Below are 19,800 nucleotides of genomic sequence, written 5' to 3' on the forward strand. Positions count from 1 at the left end.
TTAAGGATATGTGTACGTATAAAAAATCTGCGTTTGCATGGAAACTGCGAGTTATGATTGGCATATTTGAAAAGTTTGAAAGTAAGACCGTGTAAAGGAGCAAGGTGGTGAGCTGTAGTTTATGGAAAAACGCATTCGCATAACTTGCAAATTCTCCGAAACTTGCCAAATCTTTGAAGCCCAACTCGAGCTGGTAACTGGTAACTGGAAACTGAAAACTGGGAACGGGCGATTATTTCAGGTATTTCAGGGACTTTTCTTAACACTCAACTATTTAAAGCTGCCGAGATGCTCGTATACTGCCCCCACATAATTAGTTGTGCTTAAAGTTTGGTGCGTCGTTCCTGTTTTTTGTTGCCTTTTTAGTGGGTGCTCAATCCCCTATAGGATGAGGGTATATATACATATAGGTCAGGGGGTAAGTAACGCTCTGCTTTTGATTTTACTTTTTATCTTGTTTCTGCGGTGCGTGGTCTCTGTTAGGAGTCAGGCTTAGCAGCTCTGCAAACGCAAGCCGGTTGCTGCAGTCCTCTGTTACTCACGATATTCGCTTGGTGTTTATGTTAGTCAGCAGTTTACTGTTGCTGTGTTTTACGTTACTTACGTTACAAAATAAGTAAGTAAGTCTGTTCTGTTACAGCTCGTAATCAGCTCCAATAATTATTTATTTAGGAAAATTAAAAATTACAGTTTTAAATATTCAGTTGATAAGCTGACACCTGATAAAACAAATTTTCTAGGTAAATAATTCAAAATTCCTCTAAGCGTGAAAATTATATTATTTTACATCCGCGACTTAGCAATTTCTGAATTAACCATACAGCTTATTGGCTAATGACATGGTTCATTCTACATACTTTTGCTTCCTCTAACCAAACTATTACCACTTTGGTAATTTTGTTAGCTAATTGGAAGCCAATAAATTGGCCTGCATGTCTGGCCAGTGAAGCAAAGCGAAAACGTAGTTTAAGCAAGGGTTTAATGCACCCCCGAAAAAAAGCCGAAAAAATAACCAACTATTAACTTGGCATGCAAGCAATGCCAGTTAGCCAAGTTAGCAGAGGGTTAAAAGCCGGTTAACACTCGAAGAGCCGAAGTTCCTCTGCTGCGTCGCTGCTTTCGCTTCGTTCGACGTCACTGTTAAGCGCTAACATGGGCTGGAGCTCGATTCCGGAGCCCCGATTCTTGGCTTTCAGTCACCTGTTAAGGCCCAAGCGCTACGAACGTCGACGGAGTTTTTCCGGGAAATCGCCAGAGGAAAATCACGAGAGTGCGTGTGTGTGATCTTATGTGTTGCTTGTGTTTGTGTTGATTTCTGCATGCTTTTCCGCTTATCATTTGCACTTGCGAGCATGCATTCTATGCCACCAAGAAAAGAGAAAAACCACATCATTCCTGTTCGAAAACCAGTTTTGTATTATTTTGGCTTTGATTTGGCGTCATCGACGACGGCGACTGCGACTGCGACTGCGACTGCGAACAACGGTTTCCAGCTGGTCCAGAATTTCTGAACGCGCGCTATATGTACTCCATGCTCCATGCTACATGCTCCATGCTGCACGGTGTGGATTTGGCCAAGAAGCGACAGCGACTTTGGCCAAGTGGCTCGCCTCTATCAATAGAGCTTTTCATTTGGTTTACCGTTAGGCGGCGGGTCTAGCTGGTCGCCGTGGTTGTTGTTGCCATTATTGTTGTTGTTGCTCTCGAGTGGGCAGCGCCAGCGGAGCGTGCATCATCGGGGGGTTTAGTTTAGAAAGCCGGAGAACCCGAACTCATGGCGTAGCACCTGGTCTCCCCATCTCCATCTCCATCTTTGGATCTCGAGTAAATCAAGAAAAGTTGGGGGAGCCAGAGGCGTGCGAGAAAAGCAAACCAGTAAGGCAGAATAAGGCAGAAGGCTTAATTAAATTTAAAGGCACACACACTTATGGCCAGACTTTCAGACTTTCAGACTTTAGAGATTGACCGACTTCTGCTGCCGCCAACAAAAGTGTATGAAATCAGTTAATTGATTTGTTTATTTGCTGTTTAAATTGTTGCGCAAAATTGGATAAATACTTCTGCCCCAAACGTAAATAAATCGAAATAACTTTGGCGGCTTGTGTGCATATAATTATGTGGCACAAACGATTTTCACTTCTTCGTAATTGAATGTTAATTGGAAAAATAATTTGGAGTGTGGAAACAGTAAAAACTTTTCAAGAACTTTAAAATTATATATAAAATGGGTGAAATTTATTTATGTTTTCAATGTAGCTTGCACTGAATTACAAAAGTACTTTATAATCCATTTACCTTTTCATATGAACTTAAATAAACGAGCGACTAAAATATTCCCCATGACCCAGGAATTTCCTTTGATTAGATAAATGCGAGCCACAAATAAATAATTGTGTTCAAACATAAAAGGCCAAAAAACTGGACCGGAAATTACAAAGATTTTCGAATGCAATCATAATTATTACTCGTGGCATTCCAGCCGAATTTTCATTCTTTGGGAAAACCACACGAAAACATTCCAATGGCAAACAGGTTGCCACAAAGCCGAGAGCAGCAGCAACAACAACATGGCCAAGAGGGAAAATCAAACACGTGCACAGGCACAGAACGGAAAAGGTTAACAACACAACAAAAACAAAAACAGCAAACAGCAGCGGTAACAGCATTACGTTATTCCTTCATTTTTATTTTGACCAAACACAGCGAAATAAACCAAATTTTAAAACCGCGCGCTAACTGAAAAAAAAAAAGATTCGAATATAAAACGGGGGAAAATAAAAACGGATATAAAGGAATTTCAAGCGTTTGGCATTTTGTCAACCAGTAAAGGGCCAAGTGACGAGCAACAAAAAAAAACCAAAAAAACGAAAAAAAAAATCGAGGGAGAGGCGCACAAGTGGCTGCAACAAAGGGGCCCGAACCACCGAACGCCCGCGACCTCTGACACCCCGAAAAAAACAACAAAATATAAGAATATCTACCTTTTGGCCGGAAAACGCTTGTTTCAGCACGCGAGCAAGGGAGACGGGACGACTGCGCGGGAGGGAGACAGGGACAGGAACAACAGCAACAAAAACAACACAACAAACAGGTGAGAAGAAGACTTGCATGAATGAATGAATGAATGCCTGACTGAGGGGATGAGGTATTGCGAGTATGGGGGGGCGAGTATGGCGAAGTGAATGAATAAAAGCCACAACTGAAAAACGGAGGCCAGTACAGGGAGACCTCAAAGAACGCCAATTTTGTATTAATTAAGTTATGAAACAACAATAAATCTTGTAGGTTTGAGTGCTTTGAATATATGTTTATATATCTAACATATTTCTTTAATTGTACTATCCAAGACTATGAAACTTTCTTTGGCCATTAAATTTGCCATTAAACCCGAAATCACCTAAGGAGCACAGTAACTGTACATCCTATTTTAGCTACAAATTCAACTGGGCGAGTGCCCACTGTTTGCCAGTGCCGGTTGCGATACAGTGATTGAAACTGATAAAGAATAATAAAAAAGGCTTTCCTCATGCGCGAGGATTTTCCCAAACAATTCTTTCGCGCCGCGTCGGTTGTTCGTTTCATTTTGGAGGGCTGAGCAGGCTGCTCAATAAGCAATTAATATGCACAAGTGTCTGCCCTGCGAGTTTCCACCAAAATCTCGGAGAGGAAATGGGCGCGAGTCTCGACTGTGTGAAAATGGGGAAAGAAAGAAAAGCCGAGCCCAGCGTGGCACATTGTTTCGATTTCCACGCAGTGTTAAGAGCTTAATTTAATTCCGAAAAGGTTTTTCCACTTGATGAAAATTAAGTTTGGTTTCGTTTCGTTTCGAGGGTAAAAATCTTGGTAAAAAATACAGCACTGCCCTCTGCTGCAATAATTAAATATATATATTTTTTCCGTAATTTTTTTACTTCAAATTAATAAGAATTTTTTCTGCAATTTGTGAGTATGGTTAACACGATCCTTTTACCGACCATTTCAATGCAAATCAGGTTCTATTATCTCAATTGAAAGTTCCCTTTGAGTAATTTGAAACCAAATTTGATTCTCTGCTCGCAGGAGACTTCCATTTTCCGCTGATATTTCTCCATTCTGCAGCTTAGCCCAGTCACGATTGCAACTTTAATCTATCGCAATTTATATTTGCCTTTGCTGGTACTAAGCAAATTCACCCCGGAACACACACAAAACTATTTTGGCGAAAAGGGACGTAGTCGGTGCATTTTGCGGAGGGGGGCTATCGGAATCAGCCATAAAACTATGAAATAAATCAGAATATGCACAGCAATGATTTATCATTATTTGGTTTCTGCAAATGCAATTTGGCTCCCTTTTTCCTCGAGCCCCTGACCTTGGTGGAAACCCTGCGTGAGGTTGCAAAGTAAAAATAACCAGGAAAAGTTGCAAAAAGCAGCAGAAGGAATGCCAAAAATACGCAAAACAAAAGAACAACCAGTTTCGAAAGAAAAACACTCCCTCAGAAGTACAACGTATTGTTGTACTCAACTCGATTCCGGCGAGACTCTTGTGAAATATCGCACTTTGCTTATAGAAATGGTTATCTACGCTCGAAGAAGAAAAAAAGAAATTCAGGAAAAGTCCGAGAAAACAAAAACACAAACAGCGAGCAACAAAACGCACGGCAAACAAACTCGCACAGACAAAAGTAATGTGAAACACAATAAAAGTGTCTAACTGTAGGAAGAAATGAAAGTCAAATGCTGGTGCGTTTCCAAGAAGGGGGCTAATATATATGTATATATATAGATATATAAATTGAAGAGTGGGAAAGGCCCCTCATTTCCGCCTTACTTCTCACAGCATCTTCGGCGGCTTTATTAGCGGCCATACAGTTGGTATTCTCTTTCGTTGATCTTGAGCGTGATCTCGAAAATATTTAGAAAATGTGTTAGAGCCATGGCCAAGAATTCGAGAAAGGCGTGCGGGGAGATCGAGGGGGATTTCGAGACTCGTGTCTGGGTTTTGAGAAGAAAGCGTGCAAATTATGGAATTATGGTTTCTAGGAAACTGGGTGCCTGACTGCTGAAGACGGCCTAACACCACCACCTGTTCCATCATTTTCCGCAGGTACAGTGGTTGATATAGCAATTAATGGTTGAAATCAGTTTTGATTGCTCGGTAATTATATCGTTTCTTTATAAAGTCTACAGATCACTTCTTTATAATTTGGATGGCTGAGGCGAAAACCACCAATTTGCACACACTTTTTTCTTGATAGTAAATCTATAATTTTACACTTTCAAAGTAAGCCAGTTTTAGAACGATGATGATTCAAGAATCATAGTTTATTGATAATAACTCACTTACGGCAAGAATTGATCCCATAACAAATGCATGTGACTGTTGAGTCCGTAGTAATTTATAGTTGTAACTTAAGCATTGTAATAGCTTTTTTATTTTCTTTGAGCACCTTAATTTCCAACAATCCATCATGAGGCTCCCCAGCACTCCAAGAACCTAACAATCCACCTATCTGCGAGTCAAGCTGTTTCGCCCCAAAAGTCGTAAACCATTTCCTTTGGCCAACTTGGTGCTGGTGTTTGGGCCATCAAAGCCGCACAACCACTTCCTCGGATTCTTCCCACTGTCGGAGAGAGGGGTTCCCTCGCAGATAATTGAATTATGATCGAGGAGTGGGGCTTACTGGGCTAATGAACACAAGCTGAAGGGTAGTCGAGTGAGCCGAGCAGACAGGGCCCACATTGAGGTGATAATGATCCCAGTGTTCATTATGATAATGCTGACTATGCTGCCACTCAGAGGCGAATGGAAAATGTTTGTGAGAGATGCACGGTGGAGAGGAAAATAAGAATGAGTCGCGGCAATGAACTCGAAAGAAGCAATGCAGACAAACTAACAAAAAGATGTGGTGGCAGAGGCATGTGGCAGAGGCATGCATAACTAAGTTACTGCCACAAACAGAGTAAGAGAGAGACGGCAAGCGGCCGAGTGAGAGAGACAGCAGCTGGGCGAGCGACTGAGATGGCAGGACACGCAGCATGCAGTTGCAGTTGTCAGTGCATCATTATCCAGCTGAGATTTTTGTTGGCCTATTAGAAGGATGGCCAGTGGCAAAAACTTTTCGAGTCTGCAGCTGCATAATAATGCTGGCTTACACTGGGGGAAATGTATATCAAGAATCGGTTGGTACTACAGCTGCTTTCCATTAATTCTTCCTTGTCTGGGGGAAACAATCTCGAATCCTTAGTTTCTTTTATTTAACTATACTTTTTCCCTCTGTGTGCCTTTAAGATCATCGCCGTCATCTGTTTTTGACTCAAAATGTAGTTGGCTGGAGGAAAAAGCAGAGTGCTATATAAAGAGAGAGGTCATTCATCCAGCGTTTATCACGTTATGCTATGCCTAACCCCCACCCCCCGTAGTTTATTAACATATTATTCTTTCCCTTTCTAACCACCTGTTTTTTTTTTTTTGTTTGTTTGTTACCAAGTGTGGCTTTGGCCTTAGTGCCTGTGTATTTGTGTGAAATTCTACTTTTTGTTGTTGGTTCTTGGCTATCTACCTTCTTCTGAGACTGTCTAGCGATTCATTTTTTTCAGATTTTAGGCAATTATTTTAAGTATTTAGCTTAGTTAAGATCCCAGAGATTATTTATAGTGCTTAGCTTAGTTTTCTGTCTTTTGGTACTTTATTAGAATTGTTACCTGGAATCTTCGACCTTACGGGGAACGACTTTCCCATTTGTAGTTTCTGTCGTACTGTGAAGCTAAGTATGTGTAGTTTTCAAGGGTATTCCCCTGGCCATTCCAGCAGTTTTGCTCCTTTATTCTGCAGCTTTTTTTGTGCCCTCATTTCCTTAGCTGCGCCCACCATTTGGTGGCGGTTTGAAGAGTGGAAAAGTGGCAGGAGAGGTGGAAGCTGTCGGGAAAAGACCCCAACTTGGGTCCAGAATATCCCCTGACCACTGTCGATCTCACTGTCGTTCCACGCTTCTTTTACTGCTGCCGGTGACGCCAGCTTTTATGCATGCCTGTTTTTCCTGCCTTTTCGTATTATTTTTTGCCTTTTTTGGCCTACGGTTTTGGCCAACAGGAAATAGCCGACATTAGACTGGGCTGGCACGTGTTTATGTTGCTTTGCTGTTATTTTATGCTCCACGCTGGGGCAGGAAATGCGACAGAAAAATGCATTTTCAGTTGCCATGGAATTTTCGCTCTTTCATTCGGGAAAAAACTGTTGGCAGTTTCGCATCTGCTTTTGCTTCTGCTCCTAGTTGCCTTGATGCTTTTTTTCTGCACCCAGGGTTTTTTAAGCGATCTGTGTTTGGGTTGCTTTAGATTTCATTTCCATTTCGGTTTAATCCCATGCAGAAATACATCTTTTATATGTGAACAGAGCTGGAGGAAATTACGTTTTTATGCCTGCACTCTAAAGCCAAAACAAACGAACGATTTAACTTATTTTTTTATTATTTTTCGAGCGAAATTGAAATTTTTATGGCCACTGCCACTATAAACCCGATCTAAACGGTAATAGTTCCCAAATAAATCTTAAATGCATGTGAATAGTTCACTTAAATGCATTGAAGCCTAATAAGCAATGCAGTTTTATGTGTGCGAAAATAGTTTAAGAGTTTAGGAATAGGAAAGAAATGTTTAATAAATGTTTTATCACACTAACAAAAACTTAATTCGTTTTCGACGATTCGCGTAATTGTTTTCTTAATGGCTTCCTAATGGCGAACCTTATACGAAATTTTGTCCAATCTTTTTACCATATTTCTAACCACTCCTGCACTCATTAAAAGAAAAGTCTGTCGCCGGGGGCGCCTTCAAAAGTCACTCTCCCGAAAAAGTGCAGCTGCATAGTCCATTTATCCGAGCATCCATCTAGAATGCTGAAGGGCATTTTCCTTCATCGAGGTGAAGAAACGAGAAAGAAGAGGCAAATGAAAAACTTTGTAGCTTTGTTATCTGGTATCTGCCTTCTGGTTTCAAGCCACACTTTGTTTGTATTGTGGCTCATTTGCATTATTTTAATTCATTCCATTCGGGTAATCCCCAAAAGAAACTAGATAAAAGTTCAAATTGATGTTCTGTATCAATAGATGAGAATGAAAATGAAAATTGGGGCGGTGATGGTTATGGTGATGGGGAAATTGTTACGGTTCTTGGAAGCAACCGTTATGCTGACTGCATACACTTAATTAATTTCCAAATAAAACGAAAAAGAAAACCCACAAATTGAAGAGGAGGCAGCAGCAATCCATATGGCAAAACTTTCAACTTACAATTCAATTTATTTTTCAACAAGAATACAAGAAATCCCAAAAAAAATAACTACAAGTAGAACAAGAAATGGGGAAGTGCAACAAAGGCGGCGATAGAGCAAAGGTAAAAAGACAAATTGCAACTTTTTGAGGCACAAAAATCACAGTTAGCAGATAGTTTCACCCTCTCAACCGCCCACCCACTTCCTCCAAGGACACAAAAGCATGAGGAGAAACTTTGTCCTGCCGCCAGGACACTTGAAACAAATTGCAATTTGTGCCTTTGCCTACGAAGCGGGGTTAAATGGTTTTCCTTTAGCTTTTTGCAGGAGGACGTGGGAAGTTCGTCGGGGTCTCCAGTGTAGCCTATAAATTAAGTGCAGCAATTAATAATTAAAAAAGCGTGTTAATTAGAGAGCCACACACAGGAACGAATGGAAAGGGGGGGTATGGTGGAGAAGGACAGCACCGATGGAGCTCAAAATGTTTCGGCTAATTGCGATTTCAATTAGCCGTATTACGAAAATCCTTTTGGTCCACTCTATACAATCCAAATCGGGTTTTAATGGCATTTTAAAGGTGGAAAATCTGTGAAATTACTTACAAATTCTTTTAGCTCTGGTAACTAAAGTTTTAAATTCATTTACCAATAAATTAGATACGTAAGCCAACCTAAACTCTAAGCCATCTTGGTATGAAAATCGTGTGAATAAATTGAGCTTGTCACATCAGCAGAACTAACTGCCTTTGTTATGCTTACTTATCCATGTTCATCGCTTTGTCTACCCGCAAAACAGTCTGTGCCATAAGTCCCTCCTCACTGGCAATGTGCTGCAGCATTGGCGGAAGGTGGTTGGTAACTTTTGGCCAGCACTGTGCTGGGTGTTCTGTCATTAAGGTGGCCATTCGGCTTCCGTTCGGTTAGTTTCCCTCCCTTTTGCGCGCCATTTCATCTCCAAAAACATTTTTCGCTGACAATTCGCTTGGCCAAGTTAACTGGGGGAATCCCCGTGCTCATATTTCATTTCATTGTGCGCCATTTCTCTGGATATGAATGCACCCGGAGAGAGAAATGGCGACTGCTGACTGCTTAATATTTCACCGGACTTGGCCAAATCTTTTATTACATAACTCGGCTTAGATATGGTCAGTAGCGGTAGTAGAACCAATTCCCTACATATTTCTACATATTTGCACATACGCCATCGGAAATCTGAAATGCCCCTCACGTTCGCGGCATTTGCCTAATTTAGTTATGCATCCAGGCACTACATCTGTGTCCGCCCCCCGATTCATAACCGTCCACCCATTGATTATTCACAATCAATCAGCGTATTGAGTCAGCCTATTCCCGTTACTATCCAATTTCCCGTTGCGCCTCCGATTCTATTTCCATTGCCATATATATATTGGAGACCTCAATTAGTCGGCCACGGATATTGTGTTCTTCGATTCGCCGAATTGCAATTGAATTTGGTTGTGCCAATTAGTTAATTAGCAGATAAGTGAAATAGAGGAGCCAAGTGATGGGAATGGCCAATGAATAAAGGACGGCTCATAAAGTAACCCATACAAGTCAGGGGAAGTACCATGTCCTGAGATAAAAGTTGCAGGATTGAATATACAAACTGTTCTGTTGATCCATTTTACTTACTAAAAGGGGGCTTCTAATTAAATCGGTCAGAATGGCTTTAAGTAAGCCATAGCGCGCGCTTAGCATCAAACTAATCAGCTTGGGCAAATAATTATTTTCAATTATTATGTGCAAAATTGCTTTGCAAATTGCAGATTTGTCGAACAACCGTGTGGACCCGCAATCAACTCAAACTGCATGTTGTATTCATAAATCGAACCAACGACATTTAATCGACAGCCAGAACACAACAATGCCCAAAGCAAATCGAAACAATAGCCACTGTATTGGCTCAAACCGATTTCGATTCACAGACCGACACGCAAAATAAAACAAAGGCTAAGCGGCTTTGGTTGAACTCCGGCCTGAAGTGCGTTGTGCAACGCTGCGTATGCGCAACAATTAAGTCAGCAATTCTCTGCGGCTTTTCGTATTTAATTTATTTCCTGGCTCACCTTGCCACAAACTAGAGTCGAGCTAAAACCGAAAAAACCAAGCGATTTTAATGAAGTACACATACCGAAAAGTTAGCAAATAAAACAAACGCAGTCTCAGAACTAAACCAATTTAAATGAGTTTCGAATAAAAAAAACCAACTGCCAGGAAAAATATGCGAGTCCAAATGACCCAAATGGAAAATCGCTGAAGGCAGCAGCCGCAGTAGCAGCAGCGAAAAAGCCACAAAACATAGTTTCTAATGAGCCAAATTAAGCAAACGTCAAACAATTAAAGCGAACCCAGCGAATGAGCGTGTAATTATTTTATAATTAAATTCCATTTAGCCAAGACTCATGTCTCCGCGACCACGACAGTTGGCCCATGTTGGCCTGAAAATTTGTGTAAACTCCTGTATTTGCCAAGCGTTTGCAGCAGGTGCAACAGGTGTAAATTACGACAGAGGCGAAAATCAAGAAAAAAAAAAGGGTGACAGCCAGTAATCGCTGCAATCAACTTGGAAAACAACAGCGAAAACAAAAAAAACAAAAGCAACTCCAAATCCGTTTCCGCCACTCAAAATTAGTGAATTTGTCAGCGGCAGTGGGTCAACAAAACGCCTTTTGGCCAGCACCTCAGACAAGGGTCAGTAGCTGGAAAAAACACACCAACGAGTTGGCTGAAAAGCGAAGTTATGAAACGGAAATATCTGCAGGACAAGGAAGTTATATAGAAACTATTTCAAACTAAAGCCGAAGTTTCACGTAAGCTCAATCGTGCTCAAAATATTCACGACAGGAAAATAAAGACCACATCTTAAAGTCAGGGATCGCAGGTGATCGTGAATTTAAAAACTGCCACGATTTTGTTGCTGATATATAGTAAATAGAAAATTCCAAATCGAAGTGCTTTCCGCAAATAGCGTAGAGAAATTGGTAGGCAGCCCGATGCACTTGTTGTTTTCCCTCCTCCGCCGTCCTTATTCTGAGTTGGCAAGACAAAGTTATAATTTGTGGTATTGTTATTCGGCGACTGGCTGCCTTTGTTGTTGCAATCGAAGCTGGCTCAAAATTGGAGAAAGTCAGTCGAGTAATTTGGTCTTCTCGCAGTCGCTCGCATGCGTGCAGCGATTTTAGTTTTATTTTATTTCAGATATTTGCCGGCTGTTTTATTTGCACAGTTTTTTTTGTTTTTCTCTTTGGCTTATGCCTTGTGGGAGGTGCTGGCACTCGATTGAGCCTTCTAGAGTGTAGTGAACTAGTTTCCATTTAATAGTTATAGCCCAAGAGCCACTGGCAAAGAGAGCATGAAATGTGCAACGAATTGTGGCAGCAGCACAAAAAGATTTATTAAAGCCGTTGCTGCTGGTGCAGCTATTAACAAAATTACTTAACAAGCGGCCGAAAAACTGGAGAAAAATACCACATTCAGCTCACAGCAGCAGCAGCAGCAGGAACTCCCTGAGTTATTGCCAGTCGGCTGAGTTTCGGTTTTGGCCAGTCTAAAAAGGCCCAAAGGGTGGGCATTCGGCAGCCACAGGAAGCGGGCGACAGGCAGCAGGCGACCTTGTGAGGCGGCGATATATTCTATTTAATTGCATTCGCGGTCCAGACCAAAGAAGCCCGCAGAGCCCGGGACTCTAAGCCGCTGTCAGCATTTTGGGGGGCTGGAAGCTCGGATTCGCCTCCACATGTGCCCGAATTGTGAATTGCAAACTGCGAACTGCAAGGCACAACTCGCAGCACAATGTGGAGAATGTTAAGCCCCGGATTACAACGGACATCAAAAGTGGGCGGTGACCGGGCGCCTTGATTTATGATTGCGCAATAGAAAGATGGAGCGGCGCACTCACATATAGTGGGGCCCAAAGAAAAGTGTATTTAAGCCCTGTATGGAGTGCAATCCGGGGAGTTGCAAGTGAGGGTTCTGGCCAAAAGAGGCCCTTAAAAGCCCTATGAGTTCGCAGATTTGATCTCGTAGTGCTAGCGAAGTAACACGCAGTGGCAGAAGCAAATGCCTATACTTAAGTAGTAAGTACAACTCGGATTCAAATGCAACGTGTAACGTTAGGTGTCCCAAATCGATTTAAGTAGACCGGAAGCACATAATTAAGCTAAGGCTTCTAGCTTCCATTTCGAATCTGTAAGTTTAATCGCATTCCCAGCAGATGAGCGGGCAAGGAACCCATTTCCTGCACCTCACATGGGTCACTGATTGGAATTGAGCCGCCCATCGAACCCTCGACAGTCAGCCGCAGAATTGGTATCGCCGACTCGCCTTTTCTATGTTATAAATTTTCGCTAACGACGCCCCTGGCACCGGGAGGAGTTGCTTTGTTTCGTAGCCATTTGCCACGTTTATTTCCCACTTTTTTCTCTTTTTTCGGGTTGGAGCCCACTATCGTACAGTCGCAGCTTTGGACAGCAGCAAAATTCAGGAGCATTGGGCAGCATTCAGCAGCAGATCCAATTGCGGTTGCCGCCTGCCAATCGGCAAAAGTTGACGACCGCAGCGCAGCTATTGAAAGGCAATGAGAACAACAAAATCACATCGGATGCAGTGGATTCACTGGATGGGGGGTTTGAGTGGGATGGGCTGGCGAAGGACACTGGCTAGCAATGCAATTTGTTATTTTGAATTTAGCAATTTTGAGTCGCAACTATTTTTGCGCACCAAAAGCAATCGGAAGCCGGGGCACAAAGCCATGAATGCGCTCATCCAGTTTTCCCTTCTCTCTGTTTTCTGTTATTTAATTAAATGTTCCGCGAATTTTCGAGATCGAACTGGGGAGGCTGCCAGTCGTGGGAAGGGGCGTGGCCGCGGCTTTGGCAGCTCTATTATTAGCCACAAAGAGCAAGGAATTTTTTCTGTTGATTATTGGTTCCATGGAAATGCAGAAATCATGCATTTCCCCCAACTATTTTTAGTGCCCATCATCATAATGCCTGTGCTTCACCCGCCCCGCCCCATTGCCACTCACCTTTCCGAGTGTCCTTTTGCACTTCGTATTCCTTCAAGGACGAAGAGGCTGAAACATTTGAAAAATTCCCAAGTCAAGGGCTAAATAAACTTTGTCGCCCGGGTGAAAAGAGCAAAAGTGTTTGACAATCGGACACTGCAAAAAAATATTAAGCCAAGTGGACACTTAGATCTCAGCTGCAAATTAAAGGCGTACTTAAACTTTATATTTATATTTTTGCAACGCAGTTATTCGGGCAATCATCTACTGAAATGGATATCTTAAGTACCCAATTCTGGATTTTTATTTCCTGTGCAGTCGCATCCCACTTGGAGCATCTATCGCCTTTCCTGGCTCGCTATATATGTATAAATGTCTATCAATTTGAGCTGTTATCCTTGTGCATATCCTTTAGCCATAGCTCACTGTCGGCAGCTTGTCTGCCCCTCCCCGTTTCGTTTACCGCCCACTCTCTGGCTGTCGTCTGAGTGGGAAATTTATTGAATTTAATATGCATATTGCACGAAAAATGTATGCATTTTGATTTTTTTTTGTTTTTGGCCATATGCCGGTAGCTTTTTTCTTACCCTTTTGTCATTAAGTGTTATGCAACGTCAAATTGTTTTTCTTGTTGTTGTCATTTTGAGCCCAAGATGGAAATTTCAATTTGGATTTTTGATGGAGACATTTTTAAAGTGGAAAATGCTTCAATGGCTGGGCCAATTTTTATGCAGATTTCGGAACTTTTTGAAAAGTAGAACAATGAACAATTTTGGTTGGCATAGGAGAAAATATTACATTAAAGGTATACAACGTTTGAGATTGAACAATAATGATTTTAGTAACCTAATATGTTATATTGTGTATTAAAAAAGCATGGATTAATTTTCCTTTTCGTTGTTTTCTTTCTAGGTAAGCGCCTTTAAACAGACAGCTCCACAAAAAACAGACAACAGGTAAACCCTCTAAGCAAGTCCATTAAATTTGAACCAAAATTTAGACACATTCTCCACACTGACCCCAACTTTGACCCACTGCGAGCCCAAAGAGATTTCAGCTAATTACGAGTGTGTGTCACTTTTACGAACGTCTCTCAAATGACCCATTAAGCCGGGACATTAATTTTTAGCCCAATGACCCCGCTAAGATGGAGAAAAAATCGTGAAACCCGAGAGGAAAACCAAATTAAAATTAGAAATATTCGAGCAGCACTATAGTGAAACACTAAAATTGCGCATAAAACAAAATAAATAAGCAATTAAGGAGCCGACGACGGGATGTCGGGAAAAGCGCCCCGGAAAATCGAGTGCGAAATTCATTAATTAGCCATAATGGTCGTCCAGCCGCAGGGGGCGTGGCTTTTCAAGGGGCGAAAAATGGGGGGCGGACATGTCCATTCACTATTGGCATATCAGAAACACATGTCGCTTGTCATGTGTGCCAAATGTGGCATGCAACATTTAACTGCAGAACAACAACAGAAGAGCAGAAGCTGCGTCAACGGCAACGGCAACTGGCTAAATGGCCAAATGGCCAAATGGCCAATGGTAAACTGGCAACAAAACAGAGCCATAAACGCGGCTAATTGCCAGAGGAATGCCGCCAGAAGGTCAGGTCGTGTCACTGCGGAATGGCACTTGGGGATTCTGAATCGAATGCGAGGCGGCGGCGAGTTACACTGGCGAAAAAAAGTCTGTAACTTACAAAAAAGGTATCAGATCAAATCAAATAAAAGTGTGTCCAAGTAGACAAATAATTGGTCATTAATGATTTCTAATCTGTTTACCTCGTAGTATAACAAAAGGCTACAAACCTAATCCATTTGCAATGCTTTCGATTTTCGCCCCATTTCGGCTTCGTTCCCCCCTTTCGCCGAGTGTAAAGAGGCCCGCTCATAAGTAATATAGTTTGGTATGTGACACGGATTGGCAGATTCGACCGGCGTATGGCGCGTAAATTGGTGAAGAGCCCAGATTAACCGTTAATGGCCACGAGTGCTGGATGCCACGCTTTTTGATTTCGGGTATTTTGGGTATTTTAGCCATTTCGTTACGCTTAGCAACTTGGCAACTGGCTTGTTGGTCAGTTGCTCGAAGCTCTAGACCCAAACAAACGCGTGCACACCTGAATACAATGCCCCAACTCGATTGACTTGTTTTTTTCGGGTTTTCTTCAGTTGAAGTCGGCCAAGACATAATAACAATGTTTGATGATGCGGTAACTGAGATGAGGATGCCGTGCCGCCGTTTACTCCACTGGCAATTTGCCGATGTTTATATGCCTATTTGAGGCCGTTTTTCAACTTGGCTTCATTCTCCGATTCCGATTCCGTTTCCAATTTCAATTGACTTGTTCAGTCTGCCATTGGAAATGCGAGTCGAATGTATAAACACAGTTGCTCCGTCCGCCTGGGGAAGTTGGACATTTGAAACTTGCAAGCCGACTGCACTTATTCCTGTGTATTTGGAACGACGGACGGGGACTCCAGAGGCCAACATATTCCGGAACGAAATGAGCTGGGGGAATGCAATTTATATGGCACTCATTAAGCAGCAATTGATATGGACGGCAGTGGAGGAATAAACAATTAGAATTAGAGGAACGTGGTCTAGAAATGAACTGAACGTCTTATGGACGTACTAAGTGCCTGGTAAATAAATAAATTGAAACGAAACTTGGCTACAAGAGTAGCTGGCATAGCTGCAAAAGTTTTAAATGAGCAAGTAGTAACTCCCTGGTTAACTTCATCAACTAATGGCAAAGATTTTACAATGCGGGTTTCTCTTTTGTTGAGTACCATGCCAAAGATTGATAGAGTGATTAAATTTAGCCAGTTTGCCAGCAACTGCGCTTACATCATCCAATCGATGGCCAAAAAGGGTTTCCAACACTTAATACAGACGCGACAGGAGTTACAACATACTCGTAAATAAATAACAAAGCCAAATCAACGAAAATCCAAGCTGAAGTCATGCGTATTAAATACCATGGAAATCGAGAAAAAATCAACCGAAAAAAACCAAATGCAAGGGGAGCCAACAAAAAGGCTGAAATCGACCAGCACGAACTAAATTGCAGGCAATCATTTGGAAATTCAAAAGCAAAGCACTGAAAAACTAAAAAAAAAACTCTAAAATTCCCGAAACAAACCAGTGTGTGCAGTCACGATTAAATGTTTATGTGTATATGCACGACTATAACTAAGCGTAAACGGTTTCAGTTAGTGATTCATGTGGCTAAATACAGCTATATTAAAGCCGACACATTTATCGCCATCGATATCTTTCACCAGCGAAATGTGGCGGGGGGGGAAAAAAAAAACTGTGCCACTTGTGTAATTATTCCATTTGACATGAGCCATTCGGCGGGGGACACGGGACACTCTTTGATTTACGGCGATCAGCCATCGAACGAAATCAGTGCAACTAACAGTGCAACCTGTTTGCGCCACGGAAAACAAGTCCCCAACTGCAGCGGCAGCCTGAAAATTGGCCTGCAAATTGCCCCAGAGCTCCCTGCCTTGCCCCTCAAAATCTTTTTTTCTTATGCGTCTGCACAGAAAGAAAATATTAGGTTATAAATACAAAGCTTATAGTATCAAGTAACCGTTTCCAATATTTTTAAATACGAGGGTCGTTTGATAAGTCGTAATATCTGTGAATAATAAATACGCATCAAAGCTTGGAAAATATTATAATCATGACATAATTTTATACTATAGATAGATTTTCTGCCGGTGCTGTCTTCCTTAACTTCCACAGCTGCCGACGGCGAACGGGACTCTCGACGTTTTGGGCCATTGACAACGATTAAAAACAAGTTTCCCCCCACCAGCCACGCCCTCCTGCGGCCGCCCCCTTTTCGGGACACGGACCATGGGCACTGGCACTGGCACTTGTCCACCCAAGTTCCACTTCCCCATCCACTTCCACTCACTTGTTTGCTTAACCGTTCTCGGCCTCAGTCGACGTCGGCTGCATTACTGACCCACATACAAAAGACATTCAATCGAACTGTTTTCTTTCTTCTTATCCCCCTCTCTTACTGGCACAGCATCTCCCTCTCCCGCTCGCACACTGCCCTCTCTCTCTCTCCCTCTCTCTCTCTTTTGATGGCCTTGAGTGGCTGGAGTATTATGGTTTTGATGGAGAGCTGAGCTCAAGTGGGCCCAGAGAAGCACTTGGTGGGGCAGCTAAGGCACTCAAAAGATAACTTTATCTTTCGACAATTTAAAGTTGCTTGCGAAAATATCACTATTTTATGGAATTTATGTAGCAAGCTTAGGAGAGCGACAAAGGTTATGACCTCTATTTATACTCAAATGCAGCTCTGGTCACACAAATTAGTATTCAGGATTCAATTTGTTTCCTTCTTTGTGTCATTGGCCTGCTACAAATGTGAAATGGTTCCAATTATTCCTGAATATTTAGCGCTGTTTAAGAGTATTAACTATTCGTGCTGTCTGCTTCATATCCTTTTTTCCTGTTATAAATAAACATCGAACAGCATGTAAAAGGTGATGGGGATAGTCGGGGGCAACTGGCGACTGGCGAGTTTTGTCGTCATCAAACCGCGAGGTTTGCGTGTGTTTGTTAGTTGAGTGCATCTCTGTGTGCGTCTGCGAGTGTCCGTGATGATTTACCGTTGTGGCCTTCTCTATGCACACACACACAGACATACACACATGGCAATTCTGACGCTGAAATAGAGCCAAACTAACTGCAGGGGGTGGGGGGTTTTGGCCAAAAGTGGGAGTCTGCGTCTGGTCCCCATCCGATTCCGATGCCGATTCTGCTGACATTGCTGTTGTTGGCTGTGTGTGCCCATTTGAACGTTAGCTACACATAGTTGGCTTGTTAGCCATTTGCAAAGAGTACGGTACTCTGGCTCTCGCTCAGGTGCAGAAAAAAGAGATCTAGCAACGAAAAAAAACGCGAGGAAAACCCAAGCAAGTGGAGAAATGTTTCAATTTTGGGCCAAAAAAAAGGGTTCAGGGCGTAATGCCTTAACTAAGGGAATATGTTCAGCTGTATTCGTTGCTGACGTTAGCCGAGAGTGTGTGTTGATTCTCAAAAACATTAAATCTTGGCACACTGATTTTTAACAGCTACCAGTACCAATTTAGGTTAGGTTTTTAACAAGCTTTTGGAAAATTTCTTTTAATTTATATCCCTTATACGGAATTATGCATACCAAGTCCCAATTGCTTGCTTCCATTCAGCCTCTGGTCACTCTAACTACTTCTTTTACACCTGAGACTCACCTTTGGTCATTAGCTGATGTGGAAAATGCTCGTTGGCTGCCTCGAAGTGATGGAGTTGGACCATTTGGAGGCTTGAAACGACCGCAAGGGGAGCAGCCTCCCCCCTCCCCTCTCACAAAAGAGCAAGCTAGCGAAATGAATAAAATGGGAACACGCACAAACAAAACACACACATATACACACACACACACTTTAGCCGGGCGGTTGAATTCTCATGTGTTTGCCACGCCCACACAATACACCGGAGGGCGTAAACAATAGGTGAAAAGGCAAATGAAAAAAGTATGATGTGGATGATGATGATGTGAAGCCCGCAAGTTATCGCAGGTGAGGTATATATTTGAAAGTGGGGGCGTTCAAGGGGCCGGAGTGGCCCTACTTGCAACTTGCAACTTGCAACATAAGTATTAGCTTCATTTTTGCAGCATTTAACTTGGCCTCCCCCCTCTCCCCACTCGTTGCCCCTGCTCCTTTGTAACTTTGTTTGCCGTCTTCTTCTGCTGCCGCTGCTGCTACTGAATTTTTTTTGTGTGTGCTCTGCCGAGCCTCAAATGAATTGAATGTGAAAAATTTAAATGCAAACAGCCGCAGTCGACGCAGCAAAGAGAAGAAGCAGACGCAACACTGCGAGAAAATAGAATCAATTATTTGATTTGTAAAAATCAGCTTCGAAACGGAATCTACGCTACGGTATGTCTAAGCGTACTCAAATGTAAGTCTGGTCACACTTGGACCTAACTTTTAACTGCAATTCCTTTTTCCTTATCAATGAAGTATTTCTCACAGTGCAGCCCTCCCCTGTTTGCGTTTTCGCGGGGCATCCCCTTTTTTCTCTGTGCTGTTTCTGCTTGCCTTGCATTATACAAGTCGACAAGCCTTACCGCTCCTCCAGCCCAACGCCAAAGCCAAATCCCTCCTGCCAACCCCCACCAAATCTCCCACTCGGCTCAGTCTAGCAAAGTTCATTGTACCATCTCGCTTAGTTGAAGAGTCTATGAGTCCAAAACAAACGATGCTTTTGATTGCCAACGAGCGGGTGGACCGAAGAGGGGCGTTGAAGAGGTGCTGTTTGCCAACGCCAACGCCAACAGAGATCGGGTCAAAGACTCGACTTTAGGCCTAAGTTGGACCCTTTGGTTGGGCGCCAACGCAGTGCTCTGAATTTCGTGCTCCCATATTTCTTATGACTTTTTTATCTACGCAGGCAGGTGAGAAAACAGTTGGTAACAACACAGAAGAAAGATTATATAACTGAATAC

At 42.5% G+C, this 19,800-nt stretch overlaps 1 protein-coding gene across 3 annotated transcripts in view; it reads left to right on the forward strand.

Moving 5' to 3' along the window:
* The first annotated feature begins 1,207 nt into the window (after nt 1–1,207).
* LOC6526435 (leucine-rich repeat and fibronectin type-III domain-containing protein 2) overlaps nt 1,208–19,800 on the forward strand; it is a 48,983-nt gene continuing 30,390 nt past the window's right edge. The window contains exons 1-2 of one of the 3 annotated variants that reach the window (XM_015197915.3): nt 1,208–1,270; nt 2,704–3,091. The gene's annotated coding sequence lies outside the window, so the exon portion shown is untranslated. Of the gene's footprint in view, nt 1,271–2,231; nt 3,092–19,800 lie in introns of those variants that run through there. The other 2 variants (XM_039371763.2, XM_039371764.2) reach the window with 2 other exon arrangements.

This window comes from Drosophila yakuba, chromosome 2L (genome assembly GCF_016746365.2).
Source record: "Drosophila yakuba strain Tai18E2 chromosome 2L, Prin_Dyak_Tai18E2_2.1, whole genome shotgun sequence".
NCBI classification, from domain to species: Eukaryota; Metazoa; Arthropoda; class Insecta; order Diptera; family Drosophilidae; genus Drosophila; species Drosophila yakuba.